The sequence below is a fragment of the Syngnathus typhle genome, linkage group LG2 (assembly GCF_033458585.1).
Source record: "Syngnathus typhle isolate RoL2023-S1 ecotype Sweden linkage group LG2, RoL_Styp_1.0, whole genome shotgun sequence".
In the NCBI taxonomy this organism is placed as follows: Eukaryota; Metazoa; Chordata; class Actinopteri; order Syngnathiformes; family Syngnathidae; genus Syngnathus; species Syngnathus typhle.
Window position 1 is genome coordinate 18556884 of NC_083739.1, and position 16455 is coordinate 18573338.

Below are 16455 nucleotides of genomic sequence, written 5' to 3' on the forward strand. Positions count from 1 at the left end.
GAGTCGCCCAGGCGCACCAAAGGCGCACCAAAGGCGCACCAAAGGCGCACCAAAGGCGCACCAAAGGCGCACCAAAGGCGCACCAAAGGCGCACCAAAGGCGCACCAAAGGTAGTCCCGGCGTCGTCCAAGCGCATTCAAGGCGCATCCAAGGCAGTCCCGGCGTCGTCCAGGCGCACCCAAGGCAGTCAGGGCGTCGTCCAGGCGCATGCAAGGCGGTCCCAGCTTCGTCCAGGCGCATCCAAGGTGGTCTTGGCGTCCTCCAAGAGCATCCAAGAGCATCCAAGGCGCATCCAAGGCGGTCCCGCTGTCGTCCAGGCGCATCCAAGGCGGTCTAGGCACATCCAAAGCAGTGCTGGCGTCATCCAGGCGCATCCATAGCGGTCCTAGCGTCATCCAGGCGCATCTAAGGCAGTCCCGGCGTTGTCCAGGCGCATTCAAGACGCATCCAAGGTGCCGTCAGGGTGCAAACTAGGCAGTCCCAGTGTCCAGGCGCATGCAAGGCTGTCCCAGCATCGTCAGGGTGCATCCAAGGCGGTGCCGGCGTCAACCAGGCGCGTCCAAGGCAGTCCCATCGTCAATCAGGCGCATCCAAGGCGGTCCTAGCGTCGTCCAGGTATATCCAAGGCAGTCCAGGAGTCGCCCAGGCGCACCAAAGGCGCACCAAAGGCGCACCAAAGGCGCACCAAAGGCGCACCAAAGGCGCACCGAAGGCGCACCAAAGGCGCACCAAAGGCGCACCAAAGGCGCACCAAAGGCGCACCAAAGGCGCACCAAAGGCGCACCAAAGGCGCACCAAAGGCGCACCAAAGGCGCACCTAAGGTAGTCCCGGCGTCGTCCAAGCGCATTCAAGGCGCATCCAAGGCAGTCCCGGCGTCAACCAGGCGCACCCAAGGCAGTCAGGGCGTCGTCCAGGCGCATGCAAGGCGGTCCCAGCGTCGTCCAGGCGCATCCAAGGTGGTCTTGGCGTCCTCCAAGAGCATCCAAGAGCATCCAAGGCGCATCCAAGGCGGTCCCGCTGTCGTCCAGGCGCATCCAAGGCGGTCTAGGCACATCCAAAGCAGTGCTGGCGTCATCCAGGCGCATCCATAGCGGTCCTAGCGTCATCCAGGCGCATCTAAGGCAGTCCCGGCGTTGTCCAGGCGCATTCAAGACGCATCCAAGGTGCCGTCAGGGTGCAAACTAGGCAGTCCCAGTGTCCAGGCGCATGCAAGGCTGTCCCAGCATCGTCAAGGTGCATCCAAGGCGGTGCCGGCGTCAACCAGGCGCGTCCAAGGCAGTCCCATCGTCAATCAGGCGCATCCAAGGCGGTCCTAGCGTCGTCCAGGTATATCCAAGGCAGTCCAGGAGTCGCCCAGGCGCACCAAAGGCGCACCAAAGGCGCACCAAAGGCGCACCAAAGGCGCACCAAAGGCGCACCAAAGGCGCACCAAAGGCGCACCAAAGGCGCACCAAAGGCGCACCAAAGGCGCACCAAAGGCGCACCAAAGGCCCACCAAAGGCGCACCAAAGGCCCACCAAAGGCGCACCAAAGGCGCACCAAAGGCGCACCAAAGGCGCACCTAAGGTAGTCCCGGCGTCGTCCAAGCGCATTCAAGGCGCATCCAAGGCGCATCCAAGGCAGTCCCGGCGTCGTCCAGGCGCACCCAAGGCAGTCAGGGCGTCGTCCAGGCGCATGCAAGGCGGTCCCAGCGTCGTCCAGGCGCATCCAAGGTGGTCTTGGCGTCCTCCAAGAGCATCCAAGAGCATCCAAGGCGCATCCAAGGCGGTCCCGCTGTCGTCCAGGCGCATCCAAGGCGGTCTAGGCACATCCAAAGCAGTCCCGGCGTCGTCCAGGCGCATCCAGAGGGGTCCCGGCGTCGTCCAGGAACATGCAAGATGCATCCAAGGCAGTCCCGGCGTCGTCCAGGCGCATCCAAGGCGGTCCCAGCGTCGTCCAGGTGCATCCAAAGCGCATCCAAGGCGCATCCAAGACAATCTTGGCGTCGTCCAGGCGAATTCAAGGTTGTCCCGGCGTGGTTCAGGTGCATCCAAAGCGCATCCAAGACAATCTCGGCATCGTCCAGGCACATTCAGGGTTGTACCGGCGTCGTTCAGGTGCATCCAAGGCATATCCAAGGCGCATCCAAGGAGGTCCCGGCGTCGTCCAGACGCATGCAAGGCTGTCCTGGCGTCATCCAGGTGTATCTAAGGCAGTCCAGAAACATCCAAGGCGCATCCAAGGCAGTCCCGGCGTCGTCCAGGCGCACCCAAGGCAGTCAGGGCGTCTTCCAGGCGCATGCAAGGCGGTCCCAGCGTCATCCAGGCGCATCCAAGGTGGTCCTGGCGTCCTCCAAGATCATCCAAGGCGCATCCAAGGCGGTCCCGCATTCGTCCAGGCGCATCCAAGGCGGTGTAGGCACATCCAAAGCAGTCCTGGCGTCATCCAGGCGCATCCATAGCGGCCCTAGCATCATCCAGGCGCATCTAAGGCAGTCCCGGCGTCGTCCAAGCGCATTCAAGGCGCATCCAAGGCAGTCCCGGCGTCGTCCAGGCGCACCCAAGGCAGTCAGGGCGTCGTCCAGGCGCATGCAAGGCGGTCCCAGCGTCGTCCAGGCGCATCCAAGGTGGTCTTGGCGTCCTCCAAGAGCATCCAAGAGCATCCAAGGCGCATCCAAGGCGGTCCCGCTGTCGTCCAGGCGCATCCAAGGCAGTCTAGGCACATCCAAAGCAGTGCTGGCGTCATCCAGGCGCATCCATAGCGGTCCTAGCGTCATCCAGGCGCATCTAAGGCAGTCCCGGCGTTGTCCAGGCGCATTCAAGACGCATCCAAGGTGCCGTCAGGGTGCAAACTAGGCAGTCCCAGTGTCCAGGCGCATGCAAGGCTGTCCCAGCATCGTCAAGGTGCATCCAAGGCGGTGCCGGCGTCAACCAGGCGCGTCCAAGGCAGTCCCATCGTCAATCAGGCGCATCCAAGGCAGTCCCATCGTCAATCAGGCGCATCCAAGGCGGTCCTATCGTCGTCCAGGTATATCCAAGGCAGTCCAGGAGTCGCCCAGGCGCACCAAAGGCGCACCAAAGGCGCACCAAAGGCGCACCAAAGGCGCACCAAAGGCGCACCAAAGGCGCACCAAAGGCGCACCAAAGGCGCACCAAAGGCGCACCAAAGGCGCACCAAAGGCGCACCAAAGGCGCACCAAAGGCGCACCAAAGGCGCACCTAAGGTAGTCCCGGCGTCGTCCAAGCGCATTCAAGGCGCATCCAAGGCAGTCCCGGCGTCGTCCAGGCGCACCCAAGGCAGTCAGGGCGTCGTCCAGGCGCATGCAAGGCGGTCCCAGCGTTGTCTAGGCGCATCCAAGGTGGTCTTGGCGTCCTCCAAGAGCATCCAAGAGCATCCAAGGTGCATCCAAGGCGGTCCCGCTGTCGTCCAGGCGCATCCAAGGCGGTCTAGGCACATCCAAAGCAGTGCTGGCGTCATCCAGGCGCATCCATAGCGGTCCTAGCGTCATCCAGGCGCATCTAAGGCAGTCCCGGCGTTGTCCAGGCGCATTCAAGACGCATCCAAGGTGCCGTCAGGGTGCAAACTAGGCAGTCCCAGTGTCCAGGCGCATGCAAGGCTGTCCCAGCATCGTCAAGGTGCATCCAAGGCGGTGCCAGCGTCAACAAGGCGCGTCCAAGGCAGTCCCATCGTCAATCAGGCGCATCCAAGGCGGTCCTAGCGTCGTCCAGGTATATCCAAGGCAGTCCAGGAGTCGCCCAGGCGCACCAAAGGCGCACCAAAGGCGCACCAAAGGCGCACCAAAGGCGCACCAAAGGCGCACCAAAGGCGCACCAAAGGCGCACCAAAGGCGCACCAAAGGCGCACCAAAGGCGCACCAAAGGCGCACCAAAGGCGCACCAAAGGCCCACCAAAGGCCCACCAAAGGCGCACCAAAGGCGCACCTAAGGTAGTCCCGGCGTCGTCCAAGCGCATTCAAGGCGCATCCAAGGCAGTCCCGGCGTCGTCCAGGCGCACCCAAGGCAGTCAGGGCGTCGTCCAGGCGCATGCAAGGCGGTCCCAGCGTCGTCCAGGCGCATCCAAGGTGGTCTTGGCGTCCTCCAAGAGCATCCAAGAGCATCCAAGGCGCATCCAAGGCGGTCCCGCTGTCGTCCAGGCGCATCCAAGGCGGTCTAGGCACATCCAAAGCAGTGCTGGCGTCATCCAGGCGCATCCATAGCGGTCCTAGCGTCATCCAGGCGCATCTAAGGCAGTCCCGCCGTTGTCCAGGCGCATTCAAGACGCATCCAAGGTGCCTTCAGGGTGCAAACTAGGCAGTCCCAGTGTCCAGGCGCATGCAAGGCTGTCCCAGCATCGTCAAGGGTCATCCAAGGCGGTGCCGGCGTCAACCAGGCGCGTCCAAGGCAGTCCCATCGTCAATCAGGCGCATCCAAGGCGGTCCTAGCGTCGTCCAGGTATATCCAAGGCAGTCCAGGAGTCGCCCAGGCGCACCAAAGGCGCACCAAAGGCGCACCAAAGGCGCACCAAAGGCGCACCAAAGGCGCACCAAAGGCGCACCAAAGGCGCACCAAAGGCGCACCAAAGGCGCACCAAAGGCGCACCAAAGGCGCACCTAAGGTAGTCCCGGCGTCGTCCAAGCGCATTCAAGGCGCCTCCAAGCCAGTCCCGGCGGCGTCCAGGCGCACCCAAGGCAGTCAGGGCGTCGTCCAGGCGCATGCAAGGCGGTCCCAGCGTCGTCCAGGCGCATCCAAGGTGGTCTTGGCGTCCTCCAAGAGCATCCAAGAGCATCCAAGGCGCATCCAAGGCGGTCCCGCTGTCGTCCAGGCGCATCCAAGGCGGTCTAGGCACATCCAAAGCAGTGCTGGCGTCATCCAGGCGCATCCATAGCGGTCCTAGCGTCATCCAGGCGCATCTAAGGCAGTCCCGGCGTTGTCCAGGCGCATGCAAGACGCATCCAAGGTGCCGTCAGGGTGCAAACTAGGCAGTCCCAGTGTCCAGGCGCATGCAAGGCTGTCCCAGCATCGTCAAGGTGCATCCAAGGCGGTGCCGGCGTCAACCAGGCGCGTCCAAGGCAGTCCCATCTTCAATCAGGCGCATCCAAGGCGGTCCTAGCGTCGTCCAGGTATATCCAAGGCAGTCCAGGAGTCGCCCAGGCGCACCAAAGGCGCACCAAAGGCGCACCAAAGGCGCACCAAAGGCGCACCAAAGGCGCACCAAAGGCGCACCAAAGGCGCACCAAAGGCGCACCAAAGGCGCACCAAAGGCGCACCAAAGGCGCACCAAAGGCGCACCAAAGGCGCACCAAAGGCGCACCAAAGGCGCACCTAAGGTAGTCCCGGCGTCGTCCAAGCGCATTCAAGGCGCATCCAAGGCAGTCCCGGCGTCGTCCAGGCGCACCCAAGGCAGTCAGGGCGTCGTCCAGGCGCATGCAAGGCGGTCCCAGCGTCGTCCAGGCGCATCCAAGGTGGTCTTGGCGTCCTCCAAGAGCATCCAAGAGCATCCAAGGCGCATCCAAGGCGGTCCCGCTGTCGTCCAGGCGCATCCAAGGCGGTCTAGGCACATCCAAAGCAGTGCTGGCGTCATCCAGGCGCATCCATAGCGGTCCTAGCGTCATCCAGGCGCATCTAAGGCAGTCCCGGCGTTGTCCAGGCGCATTCAAGACGCATCCAAGGTGCCGTCAGGGTGCAAACTAGGCAGTCCCAGTGTCCAGGCGCATGCAAGGCTGTCCCAGCATCGTCAAGGTGCATCCAAGGCGGTGCCAGCGTCAACCAGGCGCGTCCAAGGCAGTCCCATCGTCAATCAGGCGCATCCAAGGCGGTCCTAGCGTCGTCCAGGTATATCCAAGGCAGTCCAGGAGTCGCCCAGGCGCACCAAAGGCGCACCAAAGGCGCACCAAAGGCGCACCAAAGGCGCACCAAAGGCGCACCAAAGGCGCACCAAAGGCGCACCTAAGGTAGTCCCGGCGTCGTCCAAGCGCATTCAAGGCGCATCCAAGGCAGTCCCGGCGTCGTCCAGGCGCACCCAAGGCAGTCAGGGCGTCGTCCAGGCGCATGCAAGGCGGTCCCAGCGTCGTCCAGGCGCATCCAAGGTGGTCTTGGCGTCCTCCAAGAGCATCCAAGAGCATCCAAGGCGCATCCAAGGCGGTCCCGCTGTTGTCCAGGCGCATCCAAGGCGGTCTAGGCAAATCCAAAGCAGTGCTGGCGTCATCCAGGCGCATCCATAGCGGTCCTAGCGTCATCCAGGCGCATCTAAGGCAGTCCCGGCGTTGTCCAGGCGCATTCAAGACGCATCCAAGGTGCCGTCAGGGTGCAAACTAGGCAGTCCCAGTGTCCAGGCGCATGCAAGGCTGTCCCAGCATCGTCAAGGTGCATCCAAGGCGGTGCCGGCGTCAACCAGGCGCGTCCAAGGCAGTCCCATCGTCAATCAGGCTCATCCAAGGCGGTCCTAGCGTCGTCCAGGTATATCCAAGGCAGTCCAGGAGTCGCCCAGGCGCACCAAAGGCGCACCAATGGCGCACCAAAGGCGCACCAAAGGCGCACCAAAGGCGCACCAAAAGGCGCACCAAAAGGCGCACCAAAGGCGCACCAAAAGGCGCACCTAAGGTAGTCCCGGCGTCGTCCAAGCGCATTCAAGGCGCATCCAAGGCAGTCCCGGCGTTGTCCAGGCGCATCCAAAGAGGTCCAGGCGAATCCAAGGCAGTCCCGGCGTCAACCAGGCGCGACCAAGGAGGTTCCGGCGTCATCCAGGCACATCCGAAGCAGTCCCGACACCGTCCAGACACAAACAAGTCGTTCACAGCTTCCAGGTGAATCCAAGGCGGTCCCAGCATCGTCCAGGGGCATCTAAGGCAGTCCTGGCGTTGTCCAGGTGAAGACAAGGCGGTCCGAGCATCCAGCCATCATCCAGTCCAGCCATCATCCAGGCGCACCCAAGGCGGTCCCAGCATTGTCCAGGTGCATCCAAAGTGCATCCAAGGCACATCCAAGGCGAATCCAAGGCGGTCCCGGCGTCGTCCATGTTCATCCAAGGCAGTCCCTGCGTCGTCCAGGCGCAAACAAGGCGGTCCCAGCGTCCCGGCGCATGAAAGGCAGTCCCGGCGTCGTCCAGGCGCATCCAGAGGGGTCCCGGCGTCGTCCAGGAACATGCAAGATGCATCCAAGGCAGTCCCGGCGTCGTCCAGGCGCATCCAAGGCGGTCCCAGCGTCGTCCAGGTGCATCCAAAGCGCATCCAAGGTGCATCCAAGGCAATCTCGGCGTCATGCAGGAGGATCCAAGGCAGTCCAGCGTCGTCCAAGTGCATTCAAGGTACATCCAAGGCGATCCCGGCGTCGACCAGTTGCATGTAAGGCGGATATTGGATCATCCAGGCGCATCCAAGGCACCTGGCGTTGTCCAAGAGCATCCAAGGCGGTCTCGTTGTCATCCAGGCGCATCCAAGGCGGTCCTGGCATCGTCCAGGTGCATCCAAGTCGCATCCAAGGTGGTCCCGGCCTTGTCCAGGCGCATCCAAGGCGGTCCCAGCGTCGTCCAGTTGAATTCAAGGCGCATCCAAGGCGGTCCCGGCGTCATCCAGGCGCCAACGAGGCGGTCCCAGCGCCGTCCAGATGAATTCAAGGCGCATCCAAGGCGGTCCCGGCAACGTCTAGACACAAACAAGTCGTTCACAGCTTTCAGGTGAATCCAAGGCGGTCCCAGCATCGTCCAGGCGCATCTAAGGCAGTCCTGGCGTTGTCCAGGTGCAGACAAGGCGGTCCGAGCGTCCAGGCGCATCCAAGGCTGTCCTGGCGTCGTCCAGGCGCATTTAAAGTGGCCTCGACGACATTCAGGAACATGCAAGGTGCATCCAAGGCAGTCCAGGCGTCATCCACGCGTATCCAAGGCGTTCCCAGCGTCATCCAGGTGCATCCAAAGCGGATCTAAGGCAATCTCGTCGTCGTCCAGGCGCTTACAAGGCGGTCCCGGCATCGTCCAGGTGCATTCAAGGCTCATCCAAGGCGGTCCAGGCATCGTCTAGGTGCATGCAAGGCAGTCCCGGCGTCATCCAGGCGTATTCAAGGCAGTCCTGCGTCGTCCAGGAGCATCCAAAGCGCATCCAAGGTGGTCAAGGCATTGTTCAGTCTTAAACAAGGCGGTCCCAACGTCCAGCCGAATCCAAGGCGGTCCCGGTGTCGTCCAGGCGCATCCAAAGCAGTCCCGGCATCGTCCAGGAACATGCAAGATGCATCCAAGGCAGTCCTGGCGTCATCCAGGCGCATCGTAGGCGGTCCCAGCGTCGTCCGGGTGCATCCAAAGCGCATCCGAGGCAATCTCAGCGGCGTCCAGGCGCATTCAAGATTGTCCCGGCGTGGTTCAGGTGCATCCAAAGCGCATCCAAGGCAATCTCAGCATCGTCCAGGCACATTCAGGGTTGTACCGGCGTCGTTCAGGTGCATCCAAGGCATATACAAGGCGCATCCAAGGAGGTCCCGGCGTCGTCTAGACGCATGCAAGGCTGTCCCGGCGTCATCCAGGCGTATGTAAGGCAGTCCAGGCTCATCCAAGGCGTATCTAAGGCGCATCCAAGGCGCATGCAAGGTGGTCCCGGCGTCATCCATGCGCATCCAAGGTGGTTCTGGCGTCGTCCAGTCAGATCCAAGGTGGTCCTGGCGTAGTGCAGGCGCATCCAGGAGGCATTCAAGGCAGTCCTGGCATCATACAGGCGCATCCAAGGCAGTCCCCGCCTCGTCCAGGTGCATCCAAGTCTCATCCAAAGGGGTCCCGGCCTCGTCCAGGCGCAAACAAGGCGGTTCCAGTGTCCAGGCGCATGCAAGGCGGTTCCAGTGTCCAGGCGCATGCAAGGCGGTGTCGGCGGCGTCCGGCGCATCCAAAGCGGTTGCGGTGTCGTCCCGGCGCATCCAAGGCGCATCCCGGCATCTTCCAGGCGCATCCAAAGCGCATCAAAGGTGTTATCTAGGCGCATCCAAGGTAGTCCTGGCGTCGACCAGGCGCATCCAAATTACATCCCAGGTGCATCCAAGGCAGTCCCGGCGTCATCCAGGCACACCCAAGGCGGTCCTGGCGTCGTTTAGGCTCATCCAAGGCGCATCCAAGGCGCATCCAAGGCGCATCCAAGGAGGTCCCAGCGTCCAGTCGCATGAAAGGCGATCCGGGCGTCGTCCAGGTGAATCCAAGGCAGTCCCGGCGACATCCAGGAGCATGCAAGGCGCATGCAAGGCGCATGCAAGGCGCATGCAAGGCGCATGCAAGGCGCATGCAAGGCGCATGCAAGGCGCATGCAAGGCGCATCCAAGGCGCATCCAAGGCGCATCCAAGGCGCATCCAAGGCGGTCCTGGCGTCGTCAAGGCGTAAACAAGGCGGTCCCAGCGTCGTCCAGGTGCATCCAAGTCGCATCCAAGGCGGTCCCGGCGTCGTCCAGGTGCATCAAAGTCGCATCCAAGGCGGCCCCGGCGGCGTACAGGCGCAAACAAGGCGGTTCCAGCATCCAGGCGCATGCAAGGCGGTCCCGGCGTCGTCCGGCGCATCCAAGGCAGTCCCGATGTCAACCAGGCGCATCCAAGGCGCATCCAAGGTGCATCCAAGGTGCGTCCGGGCGTTGTCCAGGCACACCAAAAGCACATCCAAGGCACATTCAAGGTGCATCCAAGGCGCATCCAAGGCGCATCCAATGCGCGACCCGGCGGTCCTAGCGTTGCCCAGGCTTATCCAAGGCGGTCCAGGCGCATCCAAGGTGCATCCAAGGCGCATCCAAGGCACATCCAAGCCGCGTCCCGGCGTCCTCGAGGCGCATCCCGGCGTCATCCAGGCGCATCCAAAGCACATCCAAGGCGCATCTAAGGCGCGTCCCGGCGTCCTCCAGGCGCATCTAAGGTGGTCATGGCGTTGTTTTTATCAATTTTTATCTATTTACTTATCCATTTTTATATATTTACGCATCTATTTTATCTTTTTAGTCATCTATTTCATCCTTTTTTATCTATTTACTTCTACTTCTATATACTTATCTTTTATTCATTTACTTTTCTATTTACTTATCCATTTACCGTATTTTTCGGACTATAAGACGCACCTAAAAACCAAAAATGTCCTCAAAAGCCGACCCTTATAGTCCGGTGCGCCTTATATATGGACCAAATTCCTAAATTTGAACTGACCCGAAGCATTGTGTCATGAATTCAATGGATTATTATTTTGTGATTATCAAGTAGTTTGTTACATCTGAAGTTGAAATAAAAAAGATAAAATGGAGAATGATTTGATTTGGATTAAAAATCTGACATGATGCATTAATGGTGCGCCTTATCGTCCGGTGCGCCTTATATAAGGACAAAGATTTAAAATAGGCCATTCATTGAAGGTGCGCCTTATAGTCCGGAAAATACGGTACTCATTAATTTTTAATAACAATAATAACAAGAATAACAATATTAATAATAATCATTATAGATCGGTTTTATATCGCTCTTTTCTAAACACTAAAAGCCGCTGTACATCGAAATTCACGCTTAATCCCGCACACTCACACACGAAGAGTTAGGTGTCATGTGCAGAGTTGAAGATGTGGGTCTTGAGATGGTGCTTGAAGGAGTGCAGGGAGTCAGCATTACGAATGGTCAGGGGTAAAGAGTTCCAGAGAGTGGGGGCAGCAATAGCAAAGGCTCTATCCCCAATGGTCCGGTATTTGGTCAAGGTAGTTGGGGTGAGCAGGCTGGCGTCAACAGAGCGGAGTCGGTTTGTTTAAGGCCTTGTATGTGGTGACAAGGATCTTGAAATGTATGCACTCTTTTATGGGGAGCCAGTGCACCGAAGACAACATGAGAAAAATAAGAGACGGGTGCTAGGCAGGCAGGGAATCATGGTCTCATACAAACGTTGGCCAGGAGGGCATAAAGTCACAGCTTTACCCAGGCACAGGCAAGGTGAGAGGGCATGGCAGGGCAAGAGGCAGGGCAGGCAGTTTCAACCAGATGCAGGCACATGACATAGCCGCGAACAAAAGACTGATGCTAGTTGTGTTAATCTGTCGATGGTGTTTTCCATAATGTGTTAGCATCAAGCTAACCAACCTTTGCATTCATCACATTTTCTACACATCTGTATTGGGTGTATTGGGTGGTTTGCAACCACCAAAATAGTTGAGCCACTAATCTTCAATCAGTTTTAAGAATACATAATACATGCACGTGTGTATTGTGACATTTTCTGCTTACGAGTGTTGCTGCAAAGTTTGTGTTCAAATATTAGTGGTATTACAACTGCAACATTGATCTAGGTTTGTTAGGATTGTATGTTAGCATTAAGCTCAGACAAAACTAAAACATCCGGGAGATGCAAAAATACTTGTTGTAAAGTGTGACCTTTGTAAATGAGTGTTAATGACTTACTTGTTTGCTGTTCTCATGTATTCAGATCATAATGGCTGACTTACCTTTCGTAACTCCAAATGAACACACATGGAATTTACAGTACACCATATAAATGATTGCAATTTGCGCAGCTCCCTAAAAAAAAAATGTTTGTTTTTTACTTTATAAAAACCTACAGTAATAGCATAATGGAAAAGAATGTAAATAATTACAGAAAAACAGTTTGTACATCATGATTTCATGCTTTAGTATAATACAAAGAGTTGAACCACTAAGCTTCAACTAGTTTTTAATATGCATAAAATATGCCCATGAGTACTGTTGTATTTTCGGCCTACAAGTGTTGCTGCAAGTTTGTGTTCCAATATTGCTGTTATATTGGAGTTATAACGACTGCAACATTGATCTAGCTTTTTAGCATAGTATGTCTAATCTAGGTTTGTTAGCATTGTAGTTAGCATTAGGTTCAGACAAAACTAAAACATCTGGGAGATGCTAAAATACTTGTCGTAAAGTGTAACCTTTGTAAATTGGTGATGATGACTTACTTGTCTGCTGTTCTCCTCAAATCTTCAGATCATAATGGCTGACGTAATATTCGGAAGTCCAAATGAACACACATGGAACTTACAGTACGCCATTGAAATGAAGGCAAATGCAATTTGCGCAGCCCCCTAAAAAAAAATGACAAGGGAAAAATAGTTCATTTTGTTTGTTTTTTAATTGATAAGACACCACAGTAATAGCATCATTGAAAAAATGTGAATAATTACAGAAGAACTGTTTGTACATGATTTCATGCTTTAGTACAATACAAAAAGTTGAGCCACTAATCTTCAATCAGTTTTTAGTAAACATAAAATATGCCCATGAGTATTGTTATATTTTTTGCCTACATATGTTGCTGCAAAGTTTTTTTTGTTTGTTTTTTGGGGGGGTCAATATGGCTTTTTGAATATTTTGGGTTGCCGACCCCTGGTACACAACAAATGAATATGAAATTAGATTAAAATTACTTCTCTAAAATGTTTAAAGCCTCAAACTCGGTCATGATATGGCAAAAATAATATTCCAGCTGGTTATCAACACTTTTGGGCAGTCAAAGACACAAAGATACTGTATAAATAAATATCAACAAATTGAAAACGAAGCAACAATGCACATCATATTTTCAAACAGACGAGACAAACACATTTTTCATACCTGCGCATCACGATAGAACCAAAACCTAGTATTCACAGTTAAACTCGGCCACAATATGGCAATATTAATATTCCAGCTGGTTATCAACACTTTTGGGCAGTCAAAGACACCAGAACACTGTATGAATATCAACCAATTGAAAAAGAAGCATATTTTCAAATAGACAAGATAAACACGTTTTCTCACGAGACATACCTTTAGGTTTTCCCACATTTAGGGGCAAGTCTATAAACCGTTCAAACAGTGCCCACCATTTCCATACATTTGTAAAGATGTTTAGAAAAAAAATCGTTAAGTATGGAAGGCTAAGCTACAAGCTCGTGGTGCCCCGTATGCTAAGTTCGCGCTAAACCTCGCGCGAAGGAGAACATTTACGACAATGCTACCATTATTAGTAAGACAATAGTTTATCGTGTCATTAAATGATGTTTATTATTACACTCTCCATATGATTACGATATTTGGTAGTAGTTAACTCATAATACATTGTTCTTACCTCATGGGTTTCAACGCTATCTAAGATGGAAACAGCTAGCATTTGATTATACACACCTGCGCATTACGATAGAACCAAAACCTAGTATTCACAGTTAAACTTGGCCACAATGTGGCAATATTAATATTCCAGCTGGTTAGCAACACTTTTGGGCCGTCAAAGACACCAAAATACTGTATGAATATCAACCAATTGGTATTGGCAAGTCTATAAACCGTTCAAACAGTGCCCACCATTTCCATACATTTGTAAAGATGTTTAGAAAAAAAATCGTTAAGTATGGAAGGCTAAGCTACAAGCTCGTGGTGCCCCGTATGCTAAGTTCGCGCTAAACCTCGCGCGAAGGAGAACATTTACGACAATGCTACCATTATTAGTAAGACAATAGTTTATCGTGTCATTAAATGATGTTTATTATTACACTCTCCATATGATTACGATATTTGGTAGTAGTTAACTCATAATACATTGTTCTTACCTCATGGGTTTCAACGCTATCTAAAATGGAAACAGCTAGCATTTGATTATACACACCTGCGCATTACGATAGAACCAAAACCTAGTATTCACAGTTAAACTTGGCCACAATGTGGCAATATTAATATTCCAGCTGGTTAGCAACACTTTTGGGCCGTCAAAGACACCAAAATACTGTATGAATATCAACCAATTGGTATTGGCAAGTCTATAAACCGTTCAAACAGTGCCCACCATTTCCATACATTTGTAAAGATGTTTAGAAAAAAAATCGTTAAGTATGGAAGGCTAAGCTACAAGCTCGTGGTGCCCCGTATGCTAAGTTCGCGCTAAACCTCGCGCGAAGGAGAACATTTACGACAATGCTACCATTATTAGTAAGACAATAGTTTATCGTGTCATTAAATGATGTTTATTATTACACTCTCCATATGATTACGATATTTGGTAGTAGTTAACTCATAATACATTGTTCTTACCTCATGGGTTTCAACGCTATCTAAAATGGAAACAGCTAGCATTTGATTATACACACCTGCGCATTACGATAGAACCAAAACCTAGTATTCACAGTTAAACTTGGCCACAATGTGGCAATATTAATATTCCAGCTGGTTAGCAACACTTTTGGGCCGTCAAAGACACCAAAATACTGTATGAATATCAACCAATTGGTATTGGCAAGTCTATAAACCGTTCAAACAGTGCACACCATTTCCATACATTTGTAAAGATGTTTAGAAAAAAAATCGTTAAGTATGGAAGGCTAAGCTACAAGCTCGTGGTGCCCCGTATGCTAAGTTCGCGCTAAACCTCGCGCGAAGGAGAACATTTACGACAATGCTACCATTATTAGTAAGACAATAGTTTATCGTGTCATTAAATGATGTTTATTATTACACTCTCCATATGATTACGATATTTGGTAGTAGTTAACTCATAATACATTGTTCTTACCTCATGGGTTTCAACGCTATCTAAAATGGAAACAGCTAGCATTTGATTATACACACCTGCGCATTACGATAGAACCAAAACCTAGTATTCACAGTTAAACTTGGCCACAATGTGGCAATATTAATATTCCAGCTGGTTAGCAACACTTTTGGGCCGTCAAAGACACCAAAATACTGTATGAATATCAACCAATTGGTATTGGCAAGTCTATAAACCGTTCAAACAGTGCACACCATTTCCATACATTTGTAAAGCGGGTTAGAAAATAAAATGGGAAGTATGGTAGGCGAAGCTACAAGCTCGTACTGCCCCGTGTGCTGAGTTCGCGCTAAGCCTCGCACTAACGAGAACATTTACTACAATACTACCAATATTAGTAAGACAATACTTTATCGTATAATTTAATAAAGTTGTTTATTATTATACTCTTCATATTATTACGATTGTCAGAAGTAGTTAATTTATAATACATGGTTCCTACCTCATGCGTTTCAACGCTCTTAAATATAGACACCGGCATTTGATTACTGCACCTGCGCAAGAACCAACCAAGTATTCACAGTTAACTACTGATTAAAATGAACTATATGAATAAAATGAACTCGATGAAATTAAATAAAGTCGTCAAATAAAATATTAGATGAAAAAAGTTGTCAAATAAAATATTAGATGAAAAAAGGCCAAAATAACTTACTTTGTCACGATGACTGACGGGCTTCCGTAGCAAATTACACACACACACACATATATGTATATATATATATATATATAACATCCACTTGCAAGGCAGTTACAAGTACAGAACATGCTTATAGTATTAAAATTATTTTTTCACATATATAAACAAAAAATATTTGAGATCTCTCAGAAATCTTGAATGCAGCCCTTGAACACAAAGCAATGGTGCTTCAAGTGCAATTGTATACTATTCAAGTAGTTGTTGCAAAACTAGTCCAGGGTACTCATTCTTAGAATTTTGGATTGATCAGCATCATGTAACATGGGCATACATGTGTGCGCAGTTAGTACACGGCTCATATCTACGGCGTACTGTACATATGCGCATCTCTGTGCATGTGTGTTTGCATCAATGTTTGGCCCTTTGGTTCCTGCAGGGCCGAGGGGAAAGAGAAGATAACGGGAGTAGACATTATTTGCTTCTGTCATGTCGGCTTATCATCAGGTCCCCCACATTGTGGTTGAGTCACACATGGATGCCAAGTGGGTGTATCTGAACACATCTCACGCACACACACACACACACACACACACACGCACACGCTAGTAGGAAACGCAATTCCGATCTCTTTGCGTGTCTTGACATGTGAAGAAATTGACAATAAAACAGACTTTGACTTGACACGTGCACACACGCACGCACACACACACAAGGAGAGCAGGACAGGCAACATGAACTTGTATTTCACAAAACAACTACAATGCAGCATCACCTGGGTGGAGACAAGCATTGCCTAGAACTGCAACTTGTACTTCTCACAAAGACATTAAGACATTGAATGATATTACATAAGAATCTCAACCAACTTTCATTTTTTCAAATGACTCCATTTGGCAACAGTTGACTTTGTACAAGGGTTGAGAGTGCAGCGACATACGTATCATGCATCTTCGCACAAGCAGCACATGTGAACAGAAATCAATCCTTACATTGCTTGCATTATCGCTGGAGACGAGCAATGACCAGGGCCAGACTATGGGGGATCTGGGCTTCGGGCCCAGGAGTTCAAATATTCACAAAAGACTGAATAATTACCAAACAAACAGCAATGAGATGTCAAGTTTATGACAATAACAGCTTGGATGCTGATACAGAAAAGCTGACAAGATATGACCATCAACAAATCATATAAAAATAAAATAGAATATTTGGAGACTTAACAATGAAAGGTTACACCTCATGGAAATAAACACAAACTGTTTCAGTATTTTCCACAGTGTTTTAACTATTTTTGTGTTCCAT

The 16455-nt window shown here is 52.5% G+C and overlaps 1 protein-coding gene across 2 annotated transcripts in view; it reads right to left on the minus strand.

Annotated features, from left to right (window-relative positions):
* Positions 1–15875: 15875 nt before the first annotated feature.
* Positions 15876–16455, minus strand: part of ampd2b (adenosine monophosphate deaminase 2b) — a 17912-nt gene continuing 17332 nt past the window's right edge. For both annotated transcript variants that reach the window (XM_061272672.1, XM_061272675.1), the window contains exon 18: positions 15876–16455. This exon is cut by the window's right edge and continues 225 nt beyond it. The gene's annotated coding sequence lies outside the window, so the exon portion shown is untranslated.